The sequence below is a fragment of the Anabrus simplex genome, chromosome X (assembly GCF_040414725.1).
Source record: "Anabrus simplex isolate iqAnaSimp1 chromosome X, ASM4041472v1, whole genome shotgun sequence".
Taxonomy (NCBI): domain Eukaryota; kingdom Metazoa; phylum Arthropoda; class Insecta; order Orthoptera; family Tettigoniidae; genus Anabrus; species Anabrus simplex.
In genome coordinates, this window is record NC_090279.1 from 60,926,827 (window position 1) to 60,950,660 (window position 23,834).

Below are 23,834 nucleotides of genomic sequence, written 5' to 3' on the forward strand. Positions count from 1 at the left end.
TATTCCCACTAGATTTATGACTTCTCGTACGTCAATTAAGTTGCCTTTATTCTATCTTCGCATCCTTTGGTCCTCCCAAGTTTCTGGTTTATGACAATGCCAGTGCATTCACTAGCCACTTGTTTAAGAAGTACCTATTCGAGTTGAGCATTTCCCATGTTACTACAACTCCAAACTATCCAAACCCATCTTACGCCGAGAGAATGAACAGGAACCTGAAATCTTCCCTGATTGCATATCATCACAATAACCAATCCAAGTGGGATTCTTGCCAACACTGGTTAGCCCATGCCTTCAATTCTGCCACACACAAATCTCATAGTAAAACTCCCATGTTCCTTATGTTCTGTTACACCCCGTATTCTCCTATGTCCAACGAACTTGGTATTGATAATATTCCCGACCTGTCTAAACCCAACTATGTTCAGAAGAAGAAATTGTCGGTATCCTGTAAGACAGGCAGAGATAAGTACAACGAATGTAGAAATTCAACTAGGTTGAAAGTTGCGGATCAAGTTTTTGTCAGGTCTTATACCATTAGTACAGAAATTAACAAATTTTATGCTAAGCTTGCTCCTAGGTATCAAAGGCCCTGTACTATTTTACATTTTTTGTCTCCAGTATCGGTACTGAGGAGTGACCCCTCCAAGAGGATTAGGCGAGTTCAATTTTCCCAGTTAAAATCAGGTTATGTGTGATCCCTCTTCCCTCTTAAGGGCTTCTTGATAATACGTATGGTATGTAGTTCGGACCTGCGGATGAGGGCTACATTTCAGTGAGAAAATTTGTTTCATTATCTTTAGATTATTTTGTAACTATTCTGGTTGCGTGTGAATTTTATTTAGTAACTTTTCCATGTATAGTATTTTTGTTTTGAGTATTGCTTCCTGACCGTAGTATGACCTTTTTATCTCCAAAAATTTTTGTTTAGTAGTGTGCGAATTAATTACAACGTGTTATGATTTTATGCACCAAATCTTCTGCATTCATGTCTCATGTGAATCTTAATATCACTGTGTAGTAGCTTACTACCGTGTACTTGTTACCATTGTATTGTAAAATGTGATTGTGGTTCGTGGCGTGTGGATCCTTTCACTTGCGCTATTGGCACCTATTTATTTAATCGTTAATATCTCATTGCTCCTTTGGTTTGGGTGCATGCCGGCTCTGTCCATCATAAATTGATTCTATCGTGATCATTGAAGATTACTAAATTTTCATCATTTTTAGTGATGAGGCGGGGTCTCTTGGTGCATTGGCGCTGCCGGTGGCTCCAGTTGGCCTGCGCAGTGGCCTCCACGGTGTGCACTAGCCGGCGTATTGGTGGGTGTGCTGGGTGCCGACTGGTGGGCCCACCCTGGCGCACGAGGGCGAAACGCTGGCGGTATTATAAATTTGCTCATTCAGGACAGGTGTTTCGGATTCCCTATGGGAGTCAACATCTATATCTTATGTAGTAGCCTTTGTCTTGTAGCAAATTTTGGAAAATTGCATATAATATCAGGTCTGTGCATTGTTGTTCACTGGTATGAAAACTGTTAAGGTGTCCTAACCTGTATTTATCTTTAACTGTTCTAGTATTCTATTGCCTATGTCTTGTTATCCGACTTTAATTTGGTGATATAACTGTCTATTCCGGTTGTGGTATTGTTAGGTGTGCATTAAACGAACCGAGTAATCTGTTAGGTTAGTTTCCTTATTTGGGGGCTTGACTGGGAACTGGATAGTACCCGGTGTTAGATCCTATTTTTTGAGTTTTGGATTTGCCTGTGGATATTGGTTATTGCGGAACTCTGTCGATCGGACTTGGTGGTGTATGGCTGTTTGCCTTTACGGTATGGACTTAACTGTCTTCACTGCTTTCGGTCTCCAACTTCTGGTGGTACGATTTCCTAATTTCCGATTGGTCTCATGCCCAACTTTTAATCATTTCTGTAATCAGTTGTGAATTACCCGTTAACTGAGTGATCTATTTCTAGTCATTCCTGTCCTTTTGATTTTCTGGTGAGTAAAATTTTAACCTATCTACCTTCACAAAATTAGGCATCTGGGTTTTCCTTTCTGGTAATGGTGGTTAACTACGTTGTTATTTGTTGTATTTTTGGGGTGCATGTGGTATTAATTCTGTAATCTTCTACAGACCTTACTTGCCCGGTTTCTATCTCTAAATTGGTGTATTATTCATGAAGTGTGTTAATCTATTGAGTTGTAACGTCCATGTCGTCCTACCTTGTCTACTTCTTATGGTGGTGTTATTTTTCACAAATTGCACCAATGGATCCTCTCCTTTCGAACCTAGTAGGTAATGGTTTTGGTCCTGAGTTAGTTATGTTGTAACGGTACGTGATTTTGTTTTAATTTTGCATTATGAGGTGGCATGATGGCTGCACGGCATGTCGTTGAGGATAGTTAGTGCTCCCTTCCCCCCTTTTTTGCTAACGCATGTCCGTTAAGATTCATTAAGGTTGTATTGTTATTGTGTTGTATAATTAAATTGTTATAACACTTCGGTATGGTCGGTATTGCATTTAATTTACCCCGGTGTGCCCGTAGATTGGGAAATAAATCCCGGCATGGGTTTACCACTCTTCTTAGAAAAACCTGGTCTGCTTGCATGTAATTTGTGATTCCTGTATGACCTGGTCTATTCTTGTTTTGTTTTAATTCTCTGCATACCCAGGTAATCTGACGTCATCATGTATTTATCCTGTACTATAAAGTTCATTTTGGATTAACCTGCCAGTCTATTGGCCCTTTTCTCTCCGGAGTGTTAGTATCCGTTGCTATTAATTTTTGGTCATCTTGCCGTTCTGCGGGGCGCCAGTTGAGTATGGGATTAACTAGTGCTTCATAGGTGGTATTGAAGCCTCCCACTATTCGATGATCGGGTCTTTTCGTGGTGTTTTCTCTTCCTTCACCGTTCTATTGAGCGTTTTCCGTCGTCCTAGTTTATGATCTACCATTTAAATTTTATTTACCTTGTTTCATATATATTTCGCACGGTACCTGTGGCTGTGTGGCTACAGTGTGAGTCTACGGATGTCACTTGTTACTATTCCGGATTTGTCCGAGATCCCTTGTGGATAACCGGTAGGGAATCGTGTCAGGTCTCTGCTCTCATTTCCAAATTGGCCACTTAATTGAGGGGTATTTCTAAACCATTTATTTAAATGAGTATTGCATTGTTGATGTATATGTTTGAAAATTCGGTGAAGTTGTGAGGAATATAATTTAAGATTGGGTGACTCTTCTGAATTTATTTCTGCCATTTTCTGACCTGCTCCACCATGGTGTTATTATGAGTTCCTATATCCTAATACTATTCTTGACTTGGTGTTGCTGATACGCGTATCCACCATCTGAAAGATCTTGTAGTCTCGAACTGCAGCTAACTATATTCATCTTGCCTTGAGTAATTATTTTCCGTAACCCATGGATATTGATCTTTTTCTCATATCCAGTTTCTCAGTGTTTCTCTTATTTGTGAGTATAACTATATCTGATCTTATCTCTTCTTTAGACGGGTTATGCATGGAGTGTATACGTAGCATTACAATTGATTAATTGCAAAATATAATTTCTAGATTTTGGTCGTGTATTTAACCCTCAAGCACACGCGCCAGATCTTAGGACGCAGACACACGCGTGGGGGTGCTTTCCACCCCACATATCATTGTATTATAAAATATGAATTACTGTATTAATTTGATATTTTAAGATAGATTATGTAAGAATGACTCTCTCTGCGGGGATCCAGCCAGAAAGGTACAAGAGCAGGGTGAACACAGGAAAGTTATTTGTACATTTCACTAGGAAATAAAATGACCTGGGGTGGATTCCACCCCATACGCGTGTGTTTGAGGGTTAATGGGTTTAAACATTTATTTATTGGCTCACTGATTAGTGATTCTACTCCACAGATTTAAAAAATTAATTGTAATTTTAATTAACTTGGATTACTGTGTAATGTGTTATTGCTTCACAACATGTTCTCCCTTGGTCAACGTCTGGTTATTTTGAAATTATGTGTGGATTGCTGTTCTCTTAGTATTTCAATTCTGGAAATGATTTGACATCTCTGGGTGGGTTATCTATATGAAGAGTACTGTCGGTGTGGCTGTGTTCGATAATTTGATGTGTTTCTTGCTGTGTTATCATGCATTGCTGGATCAGCTGTTATGATCTGTAGCGTGTTCTTACTTGATTGATGCCTGGACTTATTGAACTTAACCATGTTTGTGGTTTGTTGTAATCTGTCAGTATCTTCTTTCCTAAGCTTAACTTATTTCCGTGTATTGTGTATGTTTGAAGTTGTATGTCTATGCAACGGTAGCTTCTCGTTTTCATTGTTGCTGGTGGTGTCCTTATTATGTGGCATTCCGATAGGGTTGCTGTCGTGCACAGAAAACTAATTCGAGGAGATGACTATCTTTAATTTTCAAGCTAATTCTTTTCCTTATATGTTGTGCATCAAATTTCTGCCGATATATTTAATTTTAGCATGATATATTTATGGTTATATATTTCCTAGTACCTGGTCAAGGACCGTTTAGGTACTTACTGTATTCTATTGTAATCCTGTTCTCCTTTTGCTTTTACTAGTAGTTGTATCCAATGCCATACTGTAGTCTTAAGGCAAGTTTATCCAGTTTAAGATTATGTAAAGGATTTACCTGTTGGATCTTGTGATCTTATTACATGCTCACCAATTTTGTTTTCCTATACTTGTTCATTTCTTTTCCTTGCTCTTCTGGGCGTTTTTAATTTGTTAAATTGGTTTATGCCACCCTGGCAATAATACAAAAATGGAAACCAAATGAAGGCGTTTCTTAACTTACGCAAGTCCGATAAACAATACTAAAATGAATGTCTAACATGTGATAATCTCAATTTGGGTTTATAATCGCGTGCATTTAAATCTAAGAAGGTTTATTATTCTACCAGTGAACATTTAAGAAGTTGCTCAGTTGTGTGTGTGTACCACAAAGTAACGAAATCTTTGAACAGTTGATACATATGAACTTGCGAGACTTGTTCATTGGAATTAAAACTTAGCAAATGATCTGGAGCATGAGTGTCACCATTTATCTAGAACATTAACAGATTTACCTGCGACTTGCGTGTAGCACCACTTTAATGCATGGGACTTCTTAATGATTGAAAGTAACTGGACAGCTAGTGTCATTGAAATGCACTCAATTGTTTTTTACTCAATTCATATATGTTTTGGTTCTTAATTGACTATTGGATTCATCTTGCTGGTGGTGCATAAACTGGGACATGTGATCGGTGGTCATTTTCTTATTCGGACAATTCCATTAAAAACTCAGCTTGTATCCAGACCACCACCTTATGAAAGTCATTATATGTTGTATATGTGGAGCTTCGGGGAGGGAGACTATTACCGGATTAAGAATTTATACCTCTCTGTGAATACATTAGTGCTGGCTGCATGGCCATTGAAATTCGTGTCTTTAATGTGGTTTGCCGCTGCGTTATTCATCAAGTGATGCATGGTCACAGATACCATGGTTTTCAATATTTACAAACATTAACTTCTGCCGGCATTAAAGTTATTAATGTGCCCATCTGTGGTGTATGGCCAGGCAGTGCCTTTTCCAGTATTCTCATGCATTCTAGTGTCGTCGGTATGAACCATCTCGCCACTCTCCCCCTCCACCGAGCGAGTATGCTCACGTAAACATTGCGAATGTGGTCTGACATGTAGGCTTCTGGCCAGTCGCCATTAAGGTTTTGCTAGTGAGCTGTGATGGAAGGACGGCGTGCTTTTCCACTTACCGGGATGGATAGAGCGATTATCATGGACCCAGGGTGACGTTCGCTCTATACGGCTTATGCACTCTTGAACTGTGAAAGTTAATTTTAAGTTTTATTACCATTTAATGTACCTCGCCTGGAATTTTGGAGTGCACTCTAAGGATTACCTTTACCATACTGTACCATTACGTTACATTTGAGGCAGTAACTATTATGGAAATACAGTGGACAAATATGGCGCGGAGCAGCTTCAGGCGGCGTAAATGCGAACGGAATATAATCTTACTACAAATCGATCTTGATCAGTAGGCGGAGGTCGATATTGACCAGCAAAAGAGTAAAGAGTTTCCAAGATTGAAAACTATGGACCATGAAATAATTGAATTGACTCGATTCTTGGATACCTTGAGAAGAAAAACTGCGTGAAGGAAGAACTGTACGTTTTACTACGAGATAGGGAAAGAAAATCAACGAATTATAAATACTAAAGTAATTTATATATAATAAATCGAAGGAATAAACCTCCAATATCTGCAGGATACTTAAGGAATCAAAGAAAAACGCCAAGATATTGAAGTAAAGTGTGACTGCAGCCGAGTCAGATATCGACGTAAAGAAAAAGGCCGGAATAGCATAATAAGTGGCCAATCTACACTAAAAAACGCAGAAAAAACTATTTCAAGTTATAAGCAGTACCTGTTTAGGCGACATAATTGACGAAAAGCAGACCAAAATTGAGGAAATATATAATTTAAGAGAAATATTTCTATCAGTTATAAAATATATAAACTCAAGTACACGTATTGGAAAACCTGCAATTCACCAGAGAAATATGTATTCTACAAAATATTTGCTGTCTTTTCGTTGCATGATCCCTGGTGACGTAATGAATCTCGCCTAAACGGATGGAGGAAGATTGCGCAAGATGAACTCAGCTCAAGCCAAGATGCCCAGCCGAATCCAGCCGTGACGTGATCCTGGGACATGATTGACTACTCCGAGATGTCCTAGTCGATGAAGGAGCCAGCAACGGGAAAGTCGACACGAGATAAGTAATATGGTTTCGAAGTTTGCATTATAAAATTTTAATTATTCGCTAGGATATATTTATTTGAGTGCAGAAGTGCCTACAGATATATATATAAAGTGCCAATAAGTGAATACTATGGTCTGGATTTAAATAATTAACCGCTGACATGTCCTATTTTAAGTAATACAAACCCTGTGCTCGTGATATATTTGTAGGTTGTTATAAACAAGATCAATATGAGCATATCCATGTTTTATATGCTAATCTACTTGAGAAGACCAATTAATATCGAACTATTTGTGGTTAAGAGGAATGTATGCGATGTACGTAACGTAACCTAGTTTTTATGAGCACTTGATTGGCAGACATGGCCAGTACGGTTATTGTATTGAAAAGAAATGATTAAATATTAGGGAGTTGCAGTTTATGAATGGAAACTCAGGCTATTGGACTGTTTTCACCCTAACACAGAGGTTATTGAAATGAAGTTGAATTAGTATTGTTTTTATATGAAGGTATCGGGAAGAATTGAAATATGAGAATTGCATAATGTTGTTAGCCTGAGGAAATGTGAATTCTTCTCGGCGTAAGCAAAGCCTAGATGAGGTTATTGCGAGTTTCTGTGTCGGTTACGGTTTTTAATATAGAGGTTAACAATGCAAGAGATGGAATTAGGTCATGTTTATGTGAATGTATGTTGCAGTCCAAGTGTTATATGATCGATAAATAGCACTGATGCCAGACATATCGCTAGGTTATTTGTGTATTACATGCAATATAATCTGAATATACGTACAGATGAAGGAACATCGCATAACTAAAAATATGTCTTATTATGTGAATGTATATCGGTAGAGTAGGTTTTTAACCTAATTTTGGCACAGCGGTGAATAACATGAGAGTTGGTTTTATATGCAATGGCACGTATTTATGAAAACATTTGGCACAACTTACGCGTTTACAACTGATTGATCATCGTAATGGTGGCACTCTATAGTAAGAATACTTGAATTAATCTTGCACATATGAATGTATATAATTATAATAAGCTTGATATCGGTATCGATAGGTACATTTAGAGTTGCATTGATATATTTTTTAAACCGTAATTAAGAAACATATTACTTATCTCATGTCGTGAAGAAGTTATAATGAAAATCCAAAAGAAAAATTTCAAATGAGAATCCAGTGGATGTCCCAAAGCTAGCCCAAATAATACTAACAGGAATATATACCACTCCCTCCATGATAAATAAAGAATTATCCCTCTCTTACCCAATGAAACATATTAAAATAATGAAAATGGTTATATGACCGGATGATATTCAGTTTAATGAATATAATATGATGAATTCAATTATGTTTACCATGAAGATTACGAGCTCAAGAATGATATTATAATATGAATCCAATTTCTTTTCACTATTGCTAATAATTTAATTCCTATTTTAATTATAAAATATTAGCATGCTAATAAATTAGATCTAGGCTTATTTATCTGTTTCTTTTCCCAAAGTAACTTATAATACGTAGAAATAGGATAGTATTAGAGCTATTTAAGGTTAGATATGCTGAGTAATGAACATCATATCAGGTTTTCACCTACTTGCGGGGGAACTGAATGATTGATTAGAATCATGACTACTCTTCAACGGAACCTACGACTGTTTTGTATAATTTGAGAGTTTAATGAGATGTTTTACCCTGAGAACCAAATGTATACCTCCGACCATCTTACTTATACATGCGAGAGACCCCCGCGTACATGATGGTTATCTTAGTTTTGGGTCATTTGCAGCCGAGGCATGATATTATGATCGCCCAACGAGAGTTATATGAGTAGATAGGTGCCGATGACAGGAGAGAAGATGGTAGGAAAGGTGTAATACGTAAGTAAGGATATGACGCTGAAGCGAACTCACGACTATGGCAAGATACTACACTGTAAGTGTTTTTCCAACCCATCCTTAACTTGTTCCAACTAGTGAACTGAATATTTCAAAATGTGAAGTGCGTACCGCAACAGGATGTAACTTTGCATCAACTAAACTCTACATTTTAGCCCTGCGGTGTTTGAACACTTTTCGAGTCAAAAACTTATATATAAACTACTTTTGTTTACCAGGGACTGGCACCTGCTGTGAATTAAAATTAATTCTTATTCTTGGAAATTGTAAATTTAATACTCAATGATTGGTAGCGGTTTTCTAGCCCTAATAAGTAGGGGTTAATGCAATGTTTTGGCAGGGTTATTAACCAAGTGGGTTGCTGCAAGGATGTGGAACAAACGTTCGTTTTCCATCTTAATTTTCCTACTTCTGGGTTATATCATTAAATTAATTTGTTTGGTATTTTCGTGATTTTTCGACGTCCTGTTTTTCTTTTGTCTCTTAATATGTACATGCCTATTGTTGTTTGGTGGCCTATGATTGGCCATTTTCCTTAACTGCCTAGCGTATTTTCGTTGCCATGAGAATATTATGTTGATTGATGGTGATGTTGATTGTTGATGGATGTTGGTGGAAATGAATTGATTTCCCTGTTATGAATTTAGTATTGTGGGTTGTTTAACCTGTTTTTCTTTTAATTAATTTTGGCATTTTTCTCTCCCTGCTGGCATATTTTCCTACCATGTGTCGCGGACCTTATTATTATTATTATTTTGGGGTAAACTAATTCTTGGAAAAGTGATCGTAATAGTCCACCCTTCCTTGTGGGAGCTCCTTGGAATATACCGCAAATAACGTTTCAGTATCAAGAAAATCACTATTTAAGTACAACTATATAACCATTCTCTAAAAGAGGGGGTGTTTCACTGACATGGACATGACACAAATGAAAAAGATTTCAAAGTCTTTTAAGACTCTCTGGAACCAAAACTGATAACCTCCCTAAAACCAGTAGCCAATTATAATGAAACTGAAGCAAATATTTATTTAAATCAAGAGAATTGGTCAAACAGACAAAGGTCAGCCTTCCAAAAATTAAAATTACCAAGTTTCGACAGAGACATAATGTTGTGACTATACTTCAAGGGCAATTTTTAAAATAAGATCAGTAGAAATTAAGGCCTAACTGGAATCAAAAGTTTCAAAATATCACCTTGTCCCTGAACGTTTGGACAAAGAAAACCCTAGTAAAACATTGCCATGAATGAACCAAATATAACCATACTGTGGAACTTAATTCATAACCACTACCACTGCCCTAAGCTGATTGCATTGGAGTATGTATTTAGTAGGTATTGACATGATTTAAAAATATTTTTCAGTTGGTGACTACTCTACCAATTCAAAAAATTACATATATGATGAATGGATCAAATGGACATATCCATTAATGTCAATGCTGCCCTACCTGCTGGTCACTACACAAACAATGTTGGACTACCTCCACGACTAGGGAGTGCTGCATTGTTTCTGTGATCAAATATGGCTGGCCATCAGCGGTTAATGAGAAATCTATATGAAATTAGTGAGAGTAAACATGAAGAGGAAGCTGATGATGCATTGGCTGATCCTAAATTTGTGTTTTCCAAAAAACTGATGACGATCACGTTTCTCTGGAGGGAGAAGAAAATGACGAGCTCCAAGTATCTGGTTATAAACTACAAGATGAGATTGACTCTGTACAAAAAGAAGTGTACATATCTCGAAATGGGACGGAATGAAGAAAACAACCATATTGACAATCAGGTGTAAGGTACGTTCCACATTCAGCAGAACCCCTATTTAACGTTTTAGAGGGACCTGAATTTTTATTGTTAAATGGGGGTTAACATAAATTGTGCCATCATACGTTATTTACACAATGACAGCAAAAAAAAGAAGGAGATATCTACATTATACACTGTACTGTAGTTACAGTTTGTGCTTCATTTTGTCAATTTTCTGTTGGTGAATGCAAATCTCTTCAGTTTAAGGTTTTTCTTATAAGGTTATGCATGATTTTTCATAAAAGGCAGGAAAGATACCGAACTCACACAAACCCATTAAAATTACTACAGAACAGCAATCAGTTTGTTTAAACATTATTGCAGATGTTTTCCAAGCAGCAGCCGACTCATTAGAATGTATTTTCTAATTCCAATAGACTGAACACCCTTATTACATTTCCTTCTTAAGAACTGCAATAGCATCAGTCCAGAGGATTGTTGCAAAAATTGCCAGTTTCCTATTTCAAGCGGCATCACCTAACCTAGGTTTCAATTGCAAGAAATCAGCTTCATTTCCCGTATCAAATCCTATTTACCAAGAAACAGTAACAGTAAAAATGTTCACCTATTTGATACTTATATTTGCATTAAGCAAATCAATTAATCACACACAGTACATGTTTCAATTACACAATTTGGAAACAATAGCAGTTTCTGTCTTTTGTTAACTGCTAATAATCACAATCAACAATAACATGCAGTTATCTATATTTGCAGGCTTGATTTTGCTGGAGTCTACAAATCAGTGGGCAAATCACTTCGAGAAGTATGGAATGAAGCAGACGGTCACTCTATCCTTCGAGCTACAACATCTCTTCAATGGTCCCAAATGATAACCGAGTTTTGAGCTTCGATAATACGGAAGAGAGACCAGCCCATAGATGTAATGGCAAGTTAACAGCAATAAGAGATGTTCATGACATGTTCGTTTCACAACTACCTAAAGTGTTTGTTCCATTTGAAAATAATACTGTGGATGAACATCTGGCTTCCTTTAGGGAAAATGCCTCTTTAAGCAGTATTTATCTACCAAACCAAGAGGAAAATATGGAACAAAATTATGGCTCCTCTCGGATTTGGACACGGTTTACGTGTGCGCCTCTGCAGTTGACAACGCTACACCAGTAAACAGAGAGAGAGAAGTGAAGAATGGAAGGAATGTGGTATTGAGACTTGTCAAAGATATTGAGGGAACAGGGAGAAACGTCACTAAAGACAATTTCATCACCGACTTTACCCTGGCTAGTGAGCTTCTGAAAAAGAACCACAATTTCAACAATGCCAATTTCCTACCGGAACATTCCTAGAGACTTAACACTTGCTGATCCCATTTTGCATACTCCTCAAATGGACCTATTCCTAAGAACTCAAATTTTCATACACCATTTAATAATGTATCAGCAAACTCATAAAAACTAACCAGTTCTCCAAAACACAAAATTGAGATGAATCTCTGATGGACAGGTTAGTACAATTACTTACGAAAGATAAAATGTGAACATCAAAGAGACATATGCACGTGCTGGCCAAGAAAGGTTATACTATGGATTGTACACAGGGCTAAGATATAAATAATGCACAAGCAGTTAGGAAAATACAAGGACACTAGTGCATGAACAAGAACTGGCTACTTCGGATGTATTGAAAGACAAGGCACAACAACTTACAAACAGTACAACACAAAAAAAATCAAAAGGTAATTCACAACCAAACACAAAGGAAACATTACAAAGATCAGTGAGAGTTTCACTAACATTTACAATTAGTTTCATTAAACAGAACTGACATTTCCTAACCAACTGTACAATGAGAAATAAAGGAATATTATGTAACAAATAAAAAAAAATAAGAACAGGTGACTGAATAAAAGATCAGCATTTTCAATTACAAAATCTGGGCATACAGTAAGAATTGAAATGACTAGAAAATATAAGCGAAAGCAAGTTCAAGATAAGACTATTATGCAGTTCAGGAATGTCAACAAATTTTTAATTCCAGGATTTTTGAGAGAATTGACACACAGAAAGTTCATTTTCACATAAATTTCAAAAGCGTTCCAATTAAAGGAATTTGAGATGCAGCACCTTTATGGATACATAATCAAATTTTACCACTCAAGAGTCTTGATGATGATGATGATGATGATGATGACGATGCTTGTTGTTTAAAGGGGCCTAAATCTACGGACATCGGCTCACTCGAGAATCAAGCGCAGTTTACAATACCTTATTGTCAAGAAAATGTCCCATACCAGTGTGAAAATTTACACCAGCATAAGACAAAGATTTTGCCCTCTGTCCAACAGCCAAATAGTGCATCAAGGTAACAGGTAAATACAAATACTTATAAAGACGACATGAAGAGGGGAGGTAGAGGAAAAGTCATGACACATGGCACTAGAAACGCCGAAAACATCCATGAAGAGTGTACAGTGTACAATCTAAAACCGATGATGCCATCCATATATGATGCAGGTAATCGGCTGAATGCAGTCCCATAACTGCAGCAGTGTGCACATGTCAAATGCCAGGAAGAAAGCAGTGGTAAATGACGAATGCGGCAGAGGTGAGTTGACAAGATAAAATCTATGCCTCATCAATCTCTACTCGTATGCAACCTACAAAACAAAATTCACTATTTTGGATAACATAATAGAACAACACCAATGGAAAAACAGCATGAAGCATACTTCCAGCAACACATGATGACAGACACGACAGTTAGATACACTGTATAACTCCCTGTGAAGAAATGCTTTAAAACTTAGTTGATCTGAACAAATGGCAATTAAGCATGTCCTGTTCCTGGAAAAAAACATCTGAAAAATAAGAAGTTTTGCCAGGAATATATTAAATTCATGTTAGAATTCAAATCACTTGATAACATGAGAGGAATGTGAAAACCTGCAGGAAGAAAATCACTATTAAATTCCACATTACCCTGTCATAAATCATTCAAGTGAAACAGCAAAAACACTTGTTAAAATCAACGCTTCAGTCAAGACTGACAATGGCATTTGTCCCAACTACATACACCATGAAGGGTCATCCACTCAAGAACATCTCTTCTCTATAATCATCTGACTGCGGGCTCAACAAATAGCATTTACGTGTGTATGTCAGATTGTTTAGCAATAAAATGTTGCTCTATGTAAAATGCAAGGCAGCAAAGCTTTAAAAAAATGGTTTTTCATAACTCTCCCTTCAAAATCTGAGATTTGTGGAGCCTTTCTTTTGAAAAAACTACTCAAAGAAAACATTAAAGGCTCCCAGTTTGAAGTTGCTAAAGATACAAATGAGTGGCACCATGTGCCTTCCAAAGAGAAACCCGCTGACTCAGTGTCCAGACGACCACAAATGAACACAATTGTCAACAATACAGTTTGTTGGCATAGTTCTGGATGGTTGAATCAAGATCCTTTGAGTAGGAATAAATGAAAACGTGATGTTCGAATTAATCTTCCAGTTCAAAAAATGCCACAAATGCTTCTTAGAGACTTGATGATGACTTATTCATAACAAAAGTTTCAAGATTAAAAAAGGTACAGAGAGTAGCTGCATATTGTTTTTGATTTATCTCAGACTGTTATAAACAAGAGTGAAATTCAAGTCCATTGTTCATATCGGAGTTGAACCCTCCACTCAAATGTTGCATTAATGTTCTGTAGAAAATATTAAATCATATTGATTATAACCATAATCATAGATCAAGAAGCCATCTCCTTGTCGGCAGAAGACTGCACAATATCTTAATTCTAGTGGGGAGGAAATATTAGATCATACTGTATATATATCATCATCTCACTAATCTAATTATCATTGCGGAACAACTTTGACTACTTCATCATGGCACTCAACCCTTAATCACATCTCTGAGAGGCAAGTTTCGGATCCCATCAGCAAGGGGGGCGGTAAAGAAGCAACATTTATGCACGTCTCAAGGGTCGTAAGTTGAATGCAGGTACTTCTGAACAATTAACGCGAAATACACAAAGTGTGCGTGTACCCATTTATTAACACTAGAATAGACTATGCTGGCTCAATTCTCATAAACATTGGCGTGAGATGGAACAAGACCAGACTGCCTAGCTACCAAGTCTCTCTACATAGACATGATACCTGATCTCACAACAACTACATTGCTTGCCTCTTTTTGTTCACTTATTTTCACAGACGTCACCCCGCTGAACATTTACAGTGATAATGGCACAAACTTCTTCAGAGCAGCTAAGGAAATCAAGGCCTTTCTGAAAAACAATCCTGAGAAAAACCAGCTCTTCCCTGCAACTGCAGGCATGGGACTGATACAGCATTCCATCCCTCCTGCAGCATTACACTTTGATAGAAAACGAGAAGCAGCTGTCAACATTCTGATATATCACCTTAGAAGAGTGGTGAATTCTTACTTCTTGACCAACAAAGAATGGACCACTCTTACAACACATACTCACATCTCCTCACTAAAGTTAAATGACAACCCTTTTGACACTTCTTACCTAACTACATCCAATTTCCTTGTAGGAGAGAAAAATACTACACTCCCTGATCATGATTATACTTCCTCTCTCATTATCCAGATGGCTGTATATTGAGCAGCCAACCCAGAATTTCTGAAAGAGATTGTCAATTAAATATCCCAATAAATATCCCATAACAACATAGTCACACTGAAAGAAACACATGCTATGCAGTGGACGATGGCAGTGTTCCTAATTCATGTAACAAATGTTCAGGTGAGTAATGGGGAACATACAAAGCCTATTCACAAACACTGTCCTTTACCACATATGAAACAGAAAGGCAAGATCACTCTTGAAGGGCTCATTTATTCATTGAAAGTTTAAGTAATATGATAAGTCACCATAGACTAGTATCATCATAGACCACATTAGGAAGGATAAGAATGTTTTCTACTTGCCACAAGATGGCTACAATGTGTGTAGTACGTAAGTGAATTCTGACAGTAAGCAAGCAATCACCTGCAACTTGTATCTACAAGTAATTGTATTATCTAGAAGTCAATATAATCAACAAGATTACAATGGTGTTTCATTTGGAACAACTAGTAAAATACCCAGGAACAGTAACAAAAAAGTGCTCCTTATAGCAACTCTGTGTTTGAAAATATTCACTAAGTCAAAAATATTAGTAGCAATGATACCACCTCCCAAATGATATACAGTAGAGGTCTTTGGATCTATCCCAACTGCTGCGTGATACATAATGCAAGATCTTAAAGAACATGAAGGAAACGTGAAAATTAGGTAAGTAAACAGTCAATCTCATAAAAAAGTGTATCAATCATATGTACTGAAATGAAGGGTCAACCACTGATATCTGTTCAGCAATTTTCTATTTTCAATACCTAACAATGGCTTATCAAATTATCTACATTACCTCAAGTGAGTTTTCCTGCATTGGCCCTGGCTCTGTTAACTCTGATTTGGCTTCTTTTTTCACTGGTATCATTTCTGATACATTTTCAATATTTTCCTGTGGAAAATAAGATACATAAGTTATGCACGTAACACACATCTACAAATACTGTCACCAACAAATGAACATGATAATTTATTACTTCCAGGTATTACAGTTACTTTCAAAATTTTACTACTGTTTAAGAGAGATTTCTACCAGCAGAGGATTTCAAAACCAAAGGCTGCACTGAGAATGGTGTTATCATCCTTGCTCAAACCTAATGTCAGAGAAAGCATGAGACTGAGAACCAAATATAAAGTGAGAAGCATTTTCTAGCCATATCAGAAGATATCCTACCAGAGATGGAATTGGGACCATCTCGCACAAAATTTTGGAAGGAATCTGCCACAGACATAAACACTAAATTATATTAATTGATTTTATGTATCAAATTACGTCTATCAAATCACTGAGGTTGTTTGAATCACATCCAAGTATTAAAACTGTTCTAAATCTTTTGCCATACAGTGAGAAATATTAATACTATGCTCTTAACATACATTTTGTTTAGACAGACAGATCAAAATCCCTTGAAACATTTTAATCACTTTCTATAATCTGGTTTTTGCCAAGCTCACAGGGGATAAACACTGCATTGAGACAGTTCTGTTCATCCAAGAGTAAAAATAAAAAACGAACATGAAAGAAGCAGGCTTATCACAGTCATAGACCAGGGAAAGATGTGATGCAGGTCAAACATAAAGCAACTACAAATGAGATGTTTTACTACTACAAGGATGTTATGCAGTGTTCTGTGAAGAACTGTGGGGATGAGAACACCATCAGTGTTGGAGTGTACATCTGCAGTTACAGAAGCTCTTTCATGATCTACGAAGGTCATCCAATAAATAATTTTCCTTATTTTCTCTCTGCAAACCACATCTTTTAGAATTAAGTTGGTACTGTAGGAACTTCCACTGGTGTATGGCTGGGGTAAGGTGATCTTCAACCGCATGTGCTTGCTCTGTGTTCACCAGTACGGCGCTACCTGCCATGGAGCTACCAATTGAAAGCGTTTCCACTTGTGAACTCTGTCCTGTTATTCGCTTTTCCACGGCAAATAATGAAATGGCTACCAATATTCACTGTCATTTGGTGCGAGTTTATAGTGAAAAATGAATGCTGGCATTCATGGTTCCTGGAATGGCAGCAAGATGTACATGATGACAGCGCAGCGCCAGGCCCATTACAGCCACTGTTGGTCAGAATGTGGTGGACAAAGATTAATGCGTCAGCACTGATGAGATAATGAATCTACTGCCTCCCGGCACGGAAACTGGGCAGTCCTTTATTGCAATGATATTGTTGAATGTCTTGCAGTATTGAAAAGTCTGTGCAAGATGGGTCCCAAGTTTTCTTACTGATGCTCACAAGCAATAACAGAACGAGGTAGCCTGAGCTTTCCTGCAAATGCTTCAAAGAGAGGGAGATCAAATGTTTTCCCGCATTGTTACTGGAGATGAAAGCAGGGTGCATTATTCAACTCTAAAAACAAAACCACAAAGCATGCTATGGAAGAAACTTGGCGAACATGCTCATAAAAAAGGGCCAAGACCTCAGACTCTTTTTTACAATTTACTTTACATCACACCGACACAAATAGGTCTTATGTTGACAATTGGAGAGGAAGAGCCTAGGAGTGGGAAGGAAGCAGCTGTGGCGTTAATTAAGGTACATCCCCAATACTTACCTGGTATGAAAATGGGAAACCACGGAAAACCATCTTCAGGGCTGCCGACATTGGGGTTCGAACGCACTATCTCCCAGATGCAAGCTCACAGCTGCGCGGCCTTAACCGCATGGCCAACTTCCTCGGTTAGACCTCAGCCTCTGTAGGCATAGTTTTGGCTACTGCCTTTTGGGACTGTAATGATGTATTGGTTGACTGACTGCCCCAATGCACTGTGGTCACACATAAGAGGTCCTGCACGGTCCTCACGAAGCTCAGAGTTGAAATCCAACGAAAACGTTCTGGCCTTGTCTCAGAAAATATTGCCCATTCCGCTCAAAGGACGCAGGATTTGCTGCAGAACTTCAAAAGGGAGCTTTTTCCCCATCCACCTTATTCTGCGGGACTTGCCCCGAGTGATTTCCATCTCTATCCACAACTCAAGTTGCACCTTGGAGGTAAGCGGTTTGCAACTGATGAAGAGGTGGAAGAGGAAGTGCACCGCTGTCTACAGAGATGGGACCCGACCCGGTATGATGAAGGTATCAAGAAACTGCTGCCAAGATAACAAAATGTTTGGACTGAAATAGTGACTATGTGGAAAAGTAGTGTACGAGTTGTAGAATGGAAATTAAATATTTCTCAGAGGTAAATAAAACCAAGCACCATGGGGCAACAGCCCCCGTAGGGCCATGGCTTACCAAGTGACCACTGCTCAGCCCAAAGGCCTACAGATTACGAGGTGTCATGTAGTAAGCACGAACAATCCTCTCCGTCGTTATTCTAGACTTCCTAGACCAGGGCCACCATCTCACTGTCAGATAGCTCCTCAATTTTAATCACATAGGCTGAGTAGACCTCCAACCAGCCCTCAGATGCAGGTAAAAATCCCTGACCTGGCCAGGAATTGAACCCGGGGCCTCTGGGTAAGAGGCAGGCATACTACCCCCACACTGCAGGGCCAGCACAAGTGTAAATAGCCTGCTTGTATGTTTTGTAAAATAGGGAAACCTATTTATCGGATGGCCCTCGTACTACGAGACCTTTAAATTTTTCACTTGGATTCATGAAACATTTTGACACTACAAGGGTGCAGGAGGGACTGTGATCAAAAGCTTACATTCTATTACAAGTTAGTTTACTAATAAAAGCGAATTAAATTATAAAATTCCAGAATATACTCACTTATCCCATTTAATACAGAATAAATCGAACAGTAGCTGAACTAAGGAAAGGAAGATAAAATGACGCACAAAATGGAGAGTTTGTTAAAGATGAAGTCATACTTTCCATTGTAGACTTAGTTAAATGTAAAAAAAACTTTCTAGTTTTTCAAACATACAATTTTAACATAAATTATTACACTATAAACATACCCGTAAAAAATAAACACTCTATTATACAAAGAATGACATGTTTCATTCTACAAGAACATCCTCAGATTCTATGAAATCACACAAAATATGCATATATGTACAGCATTGTTTACGTTGCATAAACCTGTCAATGATAGAGAGTTCAGTGATAATGTGAGCCAGTACTGACAAATAAGAAATTTACAAGTATTAATATATCGAGAAAACTCCTGAACTTATCTAGACTGCCAATATCAACTTTGATGTCACCAAATACTATTTCAGGACTGTGGTCATGGAGAGGTAAATGGAATGTTTTGAGTATAGCACAAACCTTACGGAGAGGGGAAGGGAAGCATGAGAGGGGAGTGCCGAACATTGTGGATCCCTCCTACTGGATGTTAAAATCTAGTACACTGTACCATAGAGAGGAGAGGGGGAAGTAGGATGGAACGAGTGGAGCACTGTGGAATACTCTTTCCACACTGGAGAGGGGAGAGAAGGTTATTAAACTACTTCATGTTATAATGTACATTTATGTAAGATGGATGAATGCAACTGAATGATTTTAGATGAATAGCGTATGGAATTGAAATAGAGAATATCTATAGGATATTACTGTGATAAAAGCCAATTTAATGAGTAGGTATGGTCCAGATATCATGTGAGTAGAGCGATGTGCGGGGAATTTTTTACGTGTGTATGGTCATTTAAGTTGGTTACGTTAGCACTTTTTGCGATGTAGATCTCGATTGCTTCCCTCATATTCGAAGATTTGATTTTATTTTCAATGTGTAAAATTTTTAGATCTGTGTTGATGTCTGTGAAATAGTGTGAACTGTCGTATATATGCTCCCCAAAGGCTGAATGCTGATTATATCTGATCGTTTATTGTGTTCTTTGAATCTTGTGTGGAAATTTTGTTTTGTCTGACCTATATAGGTGGCATTGCAGTTAAGTTCTTGGCACTTGAGTTCATAGAATCGTGACTTTGAGAAAGGGTCTTTTTTGTTTAGGTGCACTTGTTGATGTGTCTCTGCAGTGTGTTGTTCATCCTAAAGGTTAACTAAAACCCTGTTTCCTAAAGATATAACCTACTTTTTATGTGTTATTATTAATGTAGTTGAGAACCAAGTGTGGTGGTTTTCCAGGAACTTTTCTTTTGTTTGTTTAATATTTTGTCTACTGTGCCTGGAGGGTGGTTGTCTTCTTTCGTGATTTGTTTAACAATTCGTGCCTCTTCATTGAAATCCATTGTGCTCATTGGTATGGAAACAGCTCTGTGTATCATTGTATTCAATCCTGCTATTTTTAGTGTGTATGCATGGTTAGACTCGTCAATAGCATGCAACACCTGAGTGGGCTTGCTGTACACTTTGTAAGACAGGTTGCCATTATTCCTGCTGATTGTGGTGTTATTTTCTTATTAGATTCTTGCTCCATTGTGAAGCTGGTGGAATTTTGTAAATAATATAGTGTGTTTAATAACTGGTGTGCATTAGTGAAGTCATTATCATATGCACATGATGTCACCTACATACCTGCTCCAGTATAATATTCCTTTTGTATGCTGATACGTTCAGAAGATGTTTTCAAAGTTATTCAAAAGAATGTTTGCTATTATACCTTATAATGGTGAGCCCATGGCTAACCCTTCTTTGTGGCAATACATCTTGTCAGTGAATGCAAAGCTATTTTGGTGTAGCATTGTTCTAATAAGGCTAATTATTTCTTTGGTTTCCTGCAGTGAAGTATTTTCTTTATGAAGATTTTCGATAATTTTAATGGATTCATCTATTGTTACGTTGGTGTACATGTTAGTGATGTCAAAGGGTATCTTTAACCCTTTACCACCCACGTTTTTTCTCCGCTTATCCCCAGGTTTCAACCTATTAATTAGGAAACATTCAAATAGAGCACACCGTTTCAGAAAAGGTTAAATATTATAAAAAATATTGATCACAATGTATTCATATTTTCAATAATATTAGAAAATATGCCATCATTTACAACATTTAACATACCATCATGTCCATTTCTCTATTCATTGAGTCATAAGTTTGTCGGTTCAAACACCCACCCGTGCAGGAGATACTCAACACTGAGGTAGGCTGTATTTGTCACATTCTCATGTTGTCTAAATCCCACTAAGCCAATAAAGATGAGATTCTGGAAGTGTAATGGTGACCTTGTATATCAACTTTCATTTCCTCTAGCAAGTGTCTTCCCATTCTGTTTCTATTTTACTGAAATGCGCCTGTTTGATTGCTGCATTAATATATACGCAATCGGTAATGTCAATGAATAGATTGTCTCCGCCTAACATATGTAAAAATATTACCTATTTCTCATAATACTCTTTTGAAATTATTGATAGGTTCAACATCACCCGTATAATCATTGAATAATGAAACAAAATGTTTGTGTTATCTGAATTGCAGCCGCGTCATCATCAGGTCCGATTTCTAAATATCAGTTTTCACTTATATCACAGTTATCAGTAAAATTATCTTTGTTGATACGTTATTTACTCACTAAAAATTTACCTCCACCCCTGCTCAACAATTCTGTGTCATATCTTATGCCGTTATTCAGCTCAGTCTCAATATCCGCAGTATTCAATCCCGTCATGTTTACGAACTAAACAGCTGACCAGCACTCGCGGAAGTTCAAGACCGTTGTCTAGACAACTTCAAGACAAATTCTCACTCTTCTTTTATTTCCTAAGGCTAGTATATTGTACTGCATGTTCATCAATGCCTAATAAACAATTCACCACCAAAAAATACAAAACTATTGCATAGATTGCACACGTATGCAGATAATGCAGCTGGGTGTTTTCGGGCAATAAGGACCGTAAGGCAAAGTGAACAGTCGGGCGCTTTCGGGCGGGAAGGGGTTGATTAGTTCTAGGCTGGTTTTAATTTAGCTGTCTTCTTTATGTGAGACTTTCTCTTTTAGGATTTTTTCAGTTGTTAGCTTAAATTGTAATTTGGCACATCATAATTTACTATTGGTCTAATGGTTCTTACTGTGCGGAGTTTGGGATTTTTTGATGGTGAGGCTTTCTTTTTCTTGTTCTGTGAGAATGAAGTCTGTTTGCTGGATAGCTTGTTTTATTTTGTTTTGAAATTTATTTGTAGGGTCACATTGTAGTTCTTGAATTCCATGGTTGTTGATGACAACTATTGTTTCTTTCTATATACCCAAGAATAGAACATAACAAGAAGTGTCAAGAGTATAGATCTTGAATAGCAGTGCACTCGCATCTCAGATATGTTCAGACACCGTTCTCTTCTGTAGTGTCTGTAATTTAGAACTCAACCAGCACACATTTATTCAGAGAACAGTAAGCTGCAGAATTTCACCTTTAAGCAACTCCTGGACAATATCACATCTATAAATTAGCAGTTCACAGTGTTGGGAGTAGATTTTTGCTATCGAGTCACAATTATTCCAACTCTCAAGGTTTTCAAAGACTCTGAGGTGCAAGAATGATGTGCAGGAATTCACTTTTATGCCAGTATAACTACAGACGTGTGCTGGGATATTCAGCTTCATCAAATACCTCTAGAATGGACCCAAATTACACTCGCCAACATGAAAGTAGAATGTTATCACATCACCATGTAAGCTATCAGATGAAGAGAGACTGAACTGTAAGCCACACATTCAGAAGATTACAATTTACTGTGTTTACAGTAGCAACAGGCAGAGCAAGGAAAGATGATGACAATAAGTCGCTTCTACTCCAAAATTATTTCACAGCTTCTCCGCCAAGGCAGAGTTTTACTATGAGATCACCCAACATTAGTAACATTGTAAAGAAGTTTAAATGATGCAAATCTTACCTGGAATTTCTTTTGGAGGAAAAATATGTTCACTATGAGATTCAAAGACCTACTGCCCGTAACCGAATTAAATACAGCACCCACAATTGTCCTTCACTCCAGCAGCTACTAGCACTAAAATTGGATAATGTATGATAGGAGATGATGTCAATCCCACAACGATACCATTACCAAACCATGGAGAATAAAAACATAAACATACAACCTACAGAAATCCACTTCAATAAATGCCAGAAGTAATCAATAAACAATAAACAGTCACTTGATGGGTACTTAGCTCATGAAATGTCCTGATGCCTCGATCTTGAAACGCTGCCTGTCACAACTTCATTGGTAGCTGGACCTAACCAAGGTTCCTTCACTATCAAGTCCACAACTTTAATTCAGCTTTTTGCCACTATCAAACATAGCATGCACTGCCATCTCCCTAGTAAATGCTAAGAGGCCAATTGTCCACTTGGCGACCATAATCCGGGGGCATGTGCCACCAGAACCCCTTTCCTTGCCCCATGAACAAAGTTTCTGTCACTAGTAGGACCTATAGATGTACATAAATACTGTTGTTTGTACTTCCTAAGAGTTCGCTGCCTTGCGTAGCACATTATCACATACTCCCAGACAAAGAAACAAAAGAGAGACATACTTTTCCTAGATGCCCATGTAGCAAATGGCGACTACTGGGGTTAATATTGGGGAAGCACGTGGTAAATTATGCCCCTGCCAAACTTATTCAGCTACTAAGGGTTAAATTCTGATATCTATAAAGTTATTTGCCATGAGACTCACAAGTGATGCATGTGTTGTTCTTTCAAGCCAGGCTGGTTCCTCTTTGATTTTTACTTGCAGGTCCATTTCACACTGCAACTGAAGTAGTTAGAAGGTACTAGGGTTCTTGATTACTTCTAATGATTTTACACTGAAACATAGCCCAGAGAAATATATTACCTTATTGCAGTCAT